This window comes from Rattus norvegicus, chromosome 4 (genome assembly GCF_036323735.1).
Source record: "Rattus norvegicus strain BN/NHsdMcwi chromosome 4, GRCr8, whole genome shotgun sequence".
Lineage (NCBI taxonomy): Eukaryota > Metazoa > Chordata > Mammalia > Rodentia > Muridae > Rattus > Rattus norvegicus.
The window spans coordinates 101,664,613-101,676,073 of NC_086022.1; the positions used below are offsets into that span (position 1 = coordinate 101,664,613).

At 39.2% G+C, this 11,461-nt stretch overlaps 2 pseudogenes; both read right to left on the reverse strand.

Annotated features, from left to right (window-relative positions):
- Window positions 1-397: 397 nt before the first annotated feature.
- Window positions 398-1,033, reverse strand: Igkvl-ps21 (immunoglobulin kappa variable like, pseudogene 21; annotated as a pseudogene).
- Window positions 1,034-1,512: 479 nt separating this feature from the next.
- Znf431l-ps5 (zinc finger protein 431 like, pseudogene 5) lies at window positions 1,513-11,174 on the reverse strand (annotated as a pseudogene).
- Window positions 11,175-11,461: the final 287 nt, after the last annotated feature.

Here is an 11,461-nt window from a genome sequence, read left to right on the forward strand (position 1 = left end):
TCTAACAATATAGATTTATCATCGGGAGAAGTTGCCAAACTTGTTAACAATAGACTGTAAAATCTTTATGTACAAAGTCTTGGACATGTTGAATAGAGACATTCAGGTAAGAGTTTGTTGATTATCTGATGCTTCCCTAAAAGTCAGATTCTTTATCTAGGTTGGAATCTCCTGCCCCAAATTTTCCACATCAGTGTTAGCATGCATGTTTGAGTTATCTTTGTTCAAGTCTTCTTTAGGCAGCTGTCATTAGCCTGCAGGAAGGCATCTTCTCTGACATGTCTAAGAGAGATAGGAAGCACCATCTGTGGATTACTACAATTAAACCCTTGGCTACACTTCTCTAGAGGAAATATCTGGGCCCTAGTGAGTTACAGGGTTCTTGTTCTAGTCTGTATCACTGTGTGGATGGGTAACTACTCAAGTGCTGGAAGTAATAAGTGGCAGTATCATCAGCCTCCATGGTGCCGATTCTGAGAGAATAAATGTCCCAGACCCACTGCCACGGAAGCGGTCTGGGATTCCAGAAGCCAAGTTGGAAGTGCCATAAATCCAGAGTTTGGGGGAGGTGCCTGACTTCTGCTGGTGCCAGTGCATGTAACTTACACTGGAGCTGGCAAGGCAGGTGAGGGTGACCTTCTCCCCCGGAGATGCAGCCATGGTTGTTGGAGACTGAGTGAGAACAATTTCTCCACTGGACACTATGACAACGGAAAAGCAACAGAGAGAGAGAGAGAGAGAGAGAGAGAGAGAGAGAGAGAGAGAGAGAGAAAGAGAGAGAGAGAGACATATTTTTGTGTATATATATATATATTAATATACTAATATATATACACAAAATAATTTCATTTCATTCAATACTCAGAGGAAATAAAAAAGTTTATCTTAATTTACCAAATTTCCCCAGGGAAAAATACCTTGGTTTCTGAACTCAAACTCCTACCCATCACTTACCTGTGACACTGATTAGCAGGAAGCTGAAAATACATTCTGTTTTTAATCTCAGTCTCTGGCTAATTATTGCTCCTTCCATAAATACACCTCTTGAAGGGAACTGTGAGACATTTGTGGTTTCTGCAGTTGAACTATGCGTATTTCAAGATGTAGTCCTGTGAGTTCTCCATTTATAAACACATGTGGTCTGTTAACAAGGGCAAATCTGAGTAATCCAGGACAATGACTACTTGTTTCTTGTCACTACATTTACAAGGAAGAAAATTTCTGCTTTTCTTTTCCTCCTTTTTGGTACATAGTTCTGTCATAAAGTATTATTCATGCATTTCTCTGAGGACCAGCTTGATTTGATCCACTGAAAAGGAGATGTTCAATTGAGTAATTTAAGTTATATTTTTCTTGTGATAAAGTTGGTTCAAGGATGAAGGTTTATAATGTTGTCAGAGAACCTTGTCTGCATGTAGTCTTCTTGAAGCTGCTTAGCAAATATTTACTCACCTATTTCAGTTTATTCAGATGAGCCTGTCCACAATACACTCCAAAGACAGCATCTACAGTCTAGGTGTGCTCATAAACATTTTCTGAAAGTGTCAATCGTCCATCCCTTGGAGAACAGAAAAATACACTCTCACATTAAAATAGATAAAAATACTGATACTGATTTTAAGACAACTATAATTTGTCAAGGATAATACCTTCTGTTGGATTTCAGAGTTTGCTGTAAAGATGAACTCATCTGAAAGTCATGCTCAGTATGCATTGTGCTCAGGTATTGTTTTGTTCATGAAATAATATTGTCTGGAAATATCTGAACAAAATTTTCAAATAAATTATATCTTAATTATTAAAGAATGACAGCTTCAGAATCTCAAAATTCATGTATAAGTTTATTCAAATTTTTACTTTACCTTACATCAAATTTCTATAATATTCTTGTAATTCAAACTTAACACAACCATGAGGAACCATAAGAATGTCTGTAAATCTTCTATGAGATTGTATTTCTCATTCTTCCCTTCATAAAGACTCACTCCATTGTGTATCACGAATTAGAAAAAATAACTGAGAGACTCTGAATAGATTCACATATTGAGAGACACTGATCTAGCAACTGTTAGATTAAAGTGAACATTTAGATGAAAGTTCTTTTATTGAAACAATGATTTATAGATATTCTTGTTACTTTTAAGCATTGACAATTAGGAGTACATTCATATGTAACTTTCATTACAGTTCCTTTGTGGATCAAGAGGCATGGCTGTTTAGTTACACCCTGAGTGCAGTAAAGTTTGGAAGAAATTACCAGATTGTCATCAAAGTTAATCATGTTGCATTCTTACCAACAGTGAATGACAACCCTTCTTTTTGTTGTTGTTGTCAGCTTCTTGGCTATCTTGCTGGCATCACAATTGCCATTTTCTCTTTTTATTGGATTTTTTTATTAATATTTAGATTGTTACTCCCATTCCCAGTTTCCAGTCCATAAATCCCTTACCACCCCCTTCTTCTATCATGGTGTTGGCTCTCCTAAACCACACAATCCTTTCTGCCTCCTGACTGTGAAATTCCCCTACACTAGTGAGTCCAGACTTGACAGGACCATGAGCTTTACCTGCAATTAGTGCCCCCAAAAGCCATCCTCTGCTACATATGCAGCTGGAGCCATGAGTCTGTCTTTGGATTTTAGTTTAATCTCTGTGAGTTCTGGTTGGTTGATATTGTTGCTCCTCCTATGGGGTTACAAACCCCTTTCTCTCCTTCAATCCTTTCTCTAACTCCTCCATTGCAGACACCATTCTCAGTTCAATAATTGGGTGCCAACATTCACCTCTTTATTTGTCAGAATCTGTCAGAGCCTCTCAGGAGACAATATATATATATATATATATATATATATATATATATATATATATATATATATGTAACAGGATCCTGTCATCATGCACTTCTTGGCATCAGCAGTATTGTCTGGCATTGGTAGCTGTATATTAGCTGGAAACCCCAGGTGGGGCAGTATCTGAATGGGTTTTCTTTCCGTCTCAGCTCCAAACTCTGTCTCCATATTTCCTCCTATTAATATTATGGTTTTTTTTGGCCTTCAAGGAAAGAATGAAGCACTCACGCTTTGGTAGTACATCTTTTTGAGCTTCATGTGGTCTGTGGATTATATCATAAGAAATCTTTTGGGTTAATATTGACTTATCAGTGAGTACATACTGTGTGCGTGTGTGTGTGTGTGTGTGTGTGTGTGTGTGTGTGTGTGTGTGTTTTCTGATATGGTTATCTCATACAGGATGGTATTTTCTAGTTTCATCTATTTACCTATGAATATCATGAACTCATTGCTTTTAATAGCTGACTAGAACTCAGTTGTGTAAATGTCCCATATTTCTCTATTCATTTTTCTGTTGAGGGACATCTGAATTGTTTTCAGATTCGAGCTATCATAGATCAGGCGGCTGTGAACATAATGGTGCCTTCTTCCTGAACATATGTTGGAGCATCTTTTGTGTCTATGCTGAGAATTGTTATAGCTGGGTCCTCAGGTAATATTATGTCCAATTTTCTGAAGTAGTGTCAGTCTGATTTCCAGAGTGTTTGTACCAGCTTGTAGTCCTGCCAACAATGGAGGAGTATTTCTCTTATTCCACATCCTTCCCAGCAACTGTTTTCAGCTAAGTTTTTGATCTTAGTCATTCTGACTGATGAGAGGTGGATTCTCAGTGTTGTTTTGATTTGCATTTCCCTGATGACTATGAATATTGAATATTTCCTTAGGTGCTTCTCCTCCATTTGGTATTCCTCAGTTGTAAATTTTTCATTTTTCTCTGTACTCCATTTTTTTAAATATAAACTAGGTTGTTTTAATATTAACAAAAGTAAATACATTGATAATAAGTTAGCAATAATACACTGAATAAGTAGCAAAAAATATGGGGCTGAAGAGATGGTTCAGTAGTTAAGAGCACTGACTGCTCTTCCAGAGGTCCTGAGTTCAAATCCCAGCAACCACATGGTGGCTCACAACCATCTCTTTTTTTTATTTTTTTTTATTAACTTGAGTATTTCTTATATACATTTCGAGTGTTATTCCCTTTCCCGGTTTCCAGGCAAACATCCCCCTCCCCTCTCCCCAGTACACTCCATTTTTTAATATGATAATGTAATTGTCTAGAGTCTAACTTCTTTAGTTTTTGGATATACTGGATATTAGCCCTCTATTTGATGTAGAATTTTCCCAATCTTTTGGATGCCTTTTGTACTAATGGCAATGTCCTTTTCCATACAAAAGCTTTGCAATTTTATGAAGACCCATTTGCCGATGTTTAACCTTAGAGCATAAACTAACAATGTTCTGCTCAGGAATTTCTTCCAGTGCTCCTGTATTCAAGGTGCTTCCTGACTCTTTCTTCTATTAGAATGAGAGTATCTGAGTAACTGCCAGATGTTTTCCAGAGTGCTTAGACCAGTTTGCAATTGTGCCAGCAGTGGACTAGTGTTCCTCTTCTTCTACTTCCTCACCAGCATGTTTTATCACTTAAGTTTTTTGATCTTCACCATTATGATTGGTGTAAGGCCAAATCTTGATCATTTTGATTTGCATTTCCCTGATGACTAAGGATGTTGAACAATTCTTTAAGTGTTTCTTGGCCATTCAAGATCCCTCTGTTGAGAATTCTCTGTTTAGCTATGTCCCCGTTTTTTAATGGGGCAATGTGTTTTGGAGAGCTCAACATAAAGCCAGATACACTGAGTCTAAAAGCAGAGATATTGGATATAGCCTCAAGTTCATTGGCACAGGGGAAGATTTTCTAAACATAAAACCAGGACTAAGGCTCTAAGATCAAAAATAGATAAATGTGACCTTATAAAACTGAAAAGCTTCTGTAAGGCAAGGACACTGTCAATAGGACAAAACATTAACCTATAGATTGGGAAAATTTCTTCTCTAGCCCTTTATCCAATTGACAAGTAATATGCAAAATGTATAAAGAACTCCAGAAAAATCTTGTGTAACTGCATGTAAGTGTAACAGCTATAGATATTGCCAAATCCTTTATAGTCATAGATTCCCTTCAATAAAAGTTGGTTAGGTCATCAAAGACTACTGTAATATGCAAAAGCTTTAAAAGATGGATTATATATTAAGTGTTCTACTCTTGTGGGAAGATACCATGAAATACAAAATAATACCCCACTGATTACAATGGTAGGTTTTTTGCAGTATAACTTTTTATCATGACTTTTCACACTTACTACATGCAAGTAATTTACCAATTGTATGTTCATAAAATTCCTATCCAGTATATGTTCCTTTATATATTCGTGAAGAGCTGTGTTGTGAGAAGTCTTTATCACATTGATTACATTTGTATGGTTTCTCTCCAATGTGTTTTTTTTTCTTTTTTTTTATAGCTTCTTTTTTTTTAAATTTAGAGAATACTTTATTAGTTTTTGTAATCAAACCCACGTAGATAAGACCTTACATATTTAATACAGTGTGTTACCCCTGTACAAATGGAAAAAACTTAAGTTCAACATTTCTAGACCAATATGGCTGTTAATTTCTGTACAGTGCCAACTCAACACAGTAAACGGGGATACTTTTTTCCAAAGTTGACAGCACAGCTAAAGTTTCAAAAAATTCAAATTATATATCTGTATATATATATATTTATATTTATATAAAAAGACCAATAATAGCAGTGTGTTATGCATCAACAGCAGCAACAGCTTTTCCAGGTTCTGCAGTCATCTGAACAAAACTGTAGAGACATCCAGCACACTCCATTAAAAAAAAAAAAAAGTAAAAAAACAAAACCCGAGAAAACAGCACAGTTCTGTTACTCTTGTGTACCTGGCACCATTTTTTTTTAAATTAGCTTCTCAATCATCATCTGGAAAGAAAACATTCTGAGCAACATCATTAAAAACAGCTCTGTCACTACTATAGCACAGTCACTACTACGTATCATAAAGCAGGTACAAGCTATTTTACATCCACAGAGGTATGATACAGTACTGTCCTACATCTATAATACTAGAGGATACAATTTAAAAAGCATTATTTGAGACTTGATTCTACTTTTCCAGCAGAGGGCCCAAAGGATGGTGTGACATAGCTTTGTAAAGAAACATACTCTAGACAGGATTTCCTTTCACTAGTGGCACAGTTCTAAGGATTCATTCTCTCCATGAATGTCAGCTAAAACCGTTATTAAAAAAATGAAATATCCCTAGAACAAAACCGTATAACCACCGGATTCACATGAAGATGACCTAGTGGAGACAAGCTGGACCTCACCTTACCAACAAGCTATCAAATCTGTTATGTTTAAACAGTGAGACCTCCAAGGAAGGAGATGCCAAGTAGTGCTTCAAAGCTTTGGACCACAAACACAGCATCCTTTTCAACAGAAGCAGAAGCTCATCTGAATATGCTCAAAGATGCTGACATCAACATTTAATCATCTCCTCACTCATCCAGGAAGAAGGGGAGATCAGATACTACTGTACTTTATTGTGTTCAACCAAATCACCATGTTACAAAAATAGCAAGCTGCCATAATAAAAAATAAGGCTCCTCTATCCAGCACCAGATAGCATCATTTTACTTTCATGCCTAGAAATTGCACACTTGTATATAAACCAACCGAAGATGAGGATTGAGAGTTCATCTTGGTGGATTTTTCCTTTGATGAATATGAAGTGTCCTTCCTTATCTTTTTTGATGACTTTTAATTGAAAATTGATTTTATTTGATATTAGAATGGCTACTCCAGCTTGCTTCTTCTGACCATTTGCTTGGAAAGTTGTTTTCCAGCCTTTCACTCTGAGGTAGTGTCTGTCTTTGTCTCTGAGGTGTGTTTCCTGTAGACAGCAGAATGCAGGGTCCTCATTGCGTATCCAGTTTGTTAATCTATGTCTTTTTATTGGGGAGTTGAGGCCATTGATGTTGAGAGATATTAAGGAATAGTGATTATTGCTTCCCGTTATATTCATATTTGGATGTGAGGTTATGTTTGTATGCTTTTCTTCTCTTTGTTTTGTTGCCAAGATGATTAGTTTCTTGCTTCTTCTAGGGTATAGCTTGCCTCCTTATGTTGGGCTTTACCCTTTATTATCCTTTGTAGTGCTGGATTTGTAGAAAGATATTGTGTAAATTTGGTTTTGTCATGGAATATCTTGGTTTCTCCATCTATGGTAATTGAGAGTTTTGCAGGATACAGTAACCTGGGCTGGCATTTGTGTTCTCTTAGGGTCTGTATGACATCTGTCCAGGATCTTCTGGCCTTCATAGTTTCTGGCGAAAAGTCTGGTGTGATTCTGATAGGTCTGCCTTTATATGTTACTTGACCTTTTTCCCTTACTGCTTTTAATATTCTTTCTTTATTTTGTGCGTTTGGTGTTTTGACAATTATGTGACGGGAGGTGTTTCTTTTCTGGTCCAATCTATTTGGAGTTCTGTAGGCTTCTTGTATGCCTACGGGTATCTCTTTTTTTAGGTTAGGGAAGTTTTCTTCTATGATTTTGTTGAAGATATTTACTGGTCCTTTGAGCTGGGAGTCTTCACTCTCTTCTATACCTATTATCCTTAGGTTTGATCTTCTCATTGAGTCCTGGATTTCCTGTATGTTTTGGACCAGTAACTTTTTCTGCTTAACATTATCTTTGACAGTTGAGTCAATGATTTCTATGGAATCTTCTGCTCCTGAGATTCTCTCTTCCATCTCTTGTATTCTGTTGGTGAAGCTTGTATCTACAGCTCCTTGTCTTTTCTTCTGATTTTCTATGTCCAGGGTTGTTTCCATGTGTTCTTTCTTGATTGCTTCTATTTCCATTTTTAATTCCTTCAACTGTTTGATTGTGTTTTCCTGGAATTCTTTCAGGGATTTTTGCGATTCCTCTCTATAGGCTTCTACTTGTTCTCTAAGGGAGCTCTTTATGTCTTTCTTGAAGTCATCCAGCATCATGATCAAATATGATTTTGAAACTAGATCTTGCTTTTCTGGTGTGTTTGGATATTCCGTGTTTGTTTTGGTGGGAGAATTGGGCTCCGATGATGGCATGTAGTCTTGGTTTCTGTTGCTTGGGTTCCTGCCCTTGCCTCTCGCCATCAGATTATCTCTAGTGTTACTTTGTTCTGCTATTTCTGACCGTGGCTAGACTGTCCTATAAGCCTGTGTGTCAGGAGTGCTGTAAACCTGTTTTCCTGTTTTCTTTCAGCCAGTTATGGGGACAGAGTGTTCTGCTTTCGGGCGTGTAGTTTTTCCTCTCTACAGGTCTTCAGCTGTTCCTGTGGGCCTGTGTCTTGAGTTCACCAGGCAGGTTTCCTGCAGGGGAAAAGTTGGTCCCACCTGTGGTTCCAAGGCTCAAGTTTGCTCATGGGGTACTGCCTAAGTCCTCTCCGCTGTGGCAGCAACCGGGAAGATCTGCGCCGCTCTTTCCGGGAGCCTCCGCACACCAGGGCTCCAGATGATGCCTGGTGTTCTCCTCTGGCGTCTGGACGTGCACAGAGTGCAGCCTCCCCTGGTCTCCCAGGCGTGTCTGCTTCTCTGAAGGTTCAGCTCTCCCTCCCACGGGATCTGGGTGCAGAAACTGTTTATCCGGTCTGTTTCCTTCAGGTTCCGGCGGTGTCTCAGGCGCAGGGGTCCTGCCGCTCCTGGGCCCTCCCCCACGGGAACCCAGAGGCCCCACACAGTTGCCTCTTGGGCCAGGGATGTGGGCAGGGGTGGGCAGCGCCGGTGGTCTCCTCCGCTCTGCAGCCTCAGGAGTGCCCACCTGATCAGGCCGTGAGGTCTCTCTCCCACGGGGTTTGGGAGCAAAGAGCTGCTGTGAGCCGGGATCCGCGGGTGTGTGACTTCCGGTAAACACAGGAAGTGCCCGGTCCCAGAGGAATTTTGCCTCTGTGTGTCCTGAGTTCACCAGGCAGGTTTCTTGCAGGGGAAAAGTTGGTCCTACCTGCGGTTCCAAGGCTCAAGTTTGCTCGTGGGGTACTGCCCAAGTCCTCTCCGCTGTGGCAACAACCGGGAAGATCTGCGCCGCTCTTTCCGGGAGCCTCCGCACACCAGGGCTCCAGATGATGCCTGGTGTTCTCCTCTGGCGTCTGGACGTGCACAGAGTGCAGCCTCCCCTGGTCTCCCAGGCGTGTCTGCCTCTCTGAAGGTTCAGCTCTCCCTCCCATGGGATTTGGGTGCAGAGAACTGTTTATCCGGTCTGTTTCCTTCAGGTTCCGGCGGTGTCTCAGGCGCAGGGGTCCTGCCGCTCCTGGGCCCTCCCCTACGGGAACCCAGAGGCCTTACACAGCTGCCTCTTAGGCCAGGGACGTGGGCAGGGGTCCCAATGTGTTTTTTTTATGTGTTCAAAATGACTGTGATATGTAAATGTTGGGAACAAGCAAAAGAAATATGTCTTAAGTATTGCCTATTTGTTATTGGCTTCTTTGTAATCATAAGGTGAAACTAAGTTCAAATTCCCAGGCCCTTAGGCAGTTGGAGACTTCCAAATAGTGGACCAGCTTCCATTAAACATCTTTTGTTCCTGAAAACATAATGACCGTCCCTAATAATTTCTTATTCCATTCATCTCTTATTCTTTAAAACATAATGCCTGTTCCTAACCACAATAGAACAGTGGGTATGATTGATTAGATTATAATAACTATATTCTGTATCAGTTGACATAGTAAACTACATGAACAAAGCCCCTATCACTAAATCCTGTTTGGTGGGAAAATGTAGCTATAACGTGGCACAGACCTTTCTGGTTCTCACTTTAGCTCAGTGTGAGGAGGTGAGTTGGGAGAGTCACAGTTCAGTCTTCAAGTTTGTTCTCTGGCCTTGATCCAGCAGCAGCAGCTTCACTATAGTAAATTCTAGTCATTTTCATTGCATGAGTTGGAGTTGTGTTGGATCTCAGAGGACCATATTACACAAAGGCTTTACCACATTGCTACACTCACAGACTTTCTCTACAGTATGAATACTTTCATGATGATGAATACTGTAAAAATGTGCAAAGTCTTCACCATATTAAACACATTCAGAGTTTATATTCAGTATGGATTCTTCCGTGATGATGACTACAGATTTGGGCAAAAGCTTTATTGGTTGCATTCACAATATAGATCTCCAGTAGATATTCTTTCATGTATTCAAAGAAGACCATGAATATCCAATGGCTTTACCACATTGGTTGCATTCAAATAGTTTCTCTCCAGTATGTGTTGTTATGTATTTGCAGACTAGGTTGGTTTGATTATATTCAAAGGGTTTCTCTCCTGTATGTGTTATGTGTTTGTTTATGATGCAGGAGACAACTTATACATGAAAAGGCTTTACCACATTGATTACATTCATAGTGTTTCTCTCCTGTATGTATTTGGTTATGCACTTGGAGACTATTATAATATGCAAAGACTTTACCACAATGCTTGCATTCATAGGGTTTCTCTCCATTGTGTACTCTCTTATGTTGTAGGAGATAACTGTTTCGTGAAAAGGTTTTACCACATTGGTCACATTCAAAGAGCTTCTCTCCAGTATGTGTTCTTTCATGTATATGAAGATGATCATAACTTATAAAGGCTTTACAGCATTCATTACATTCACATGGTCTCTCCCCAGTAGGTGTTATTTTATCATACTGGAGACTATTTTGACATGAAAAGGCTTTATCATACTGACTACATTCACAGGGTTTCTCTCCAGTATGTGTTCTTTTATATCTTTGGAGACCAGTTCGACATGCAAAGCCTTTACCACATTGATTACATTCATAAGGTTTCTCTCCTGTATGAATTCATTTACATATTTGAAGAGAACTGTGTCATGTGAAATCTTTACCACACTGGTTACACTCATAGGGATTCTCACCAGTTTGTATTCTTTTATGTCTTAGAATATAACAATTTCCTGAAAAGGTTCTACCACATTGGTTACATTCAAAGGTTTTCTGTCCAGTATGTGTCCTTTTTAGGTATTTAAAGATAATGGTGAGGTACCAAGGCTTCACCACATTGAATAAACTGAGAAGACTGCTCTTCAGTATGACTACTCTCATGTCTTCCATATCTTCTAGAACTTTGAATATGTTCTTCAGTATTAAGGTCTTCCCAAACGTAGCCTATAGCAGTGAGATTCCTATAGGTCTCCAGCATCACATCTTTGTAGAGACTCTTCTGAGAAGGATCTAGCAAAGCTCACTCTTCCTGACTGAAGTTCACATGCACATAGGTCACTATACTCTGATAATAGTGAGTCAATCCTCAGAGCAAAGCAGGAAATACATAGCAAACACTGTGGAGCACTTTTGTAAACCAGCACATCTTCCTCATTGGGTAATATATTTACAATTTCCATGGTAGGAAGCAGACAGGCGTGATGGTGTAACAGAAGCTGAGTGTGTTATAGCTGAATGCAGAGAAGAGAGAGAGAAGAAAGAGAGAGAGAGGGAGAGGGAGAAGTATGCTTTTCTGAGCACACTATTCTAAATAAATGACTACTTA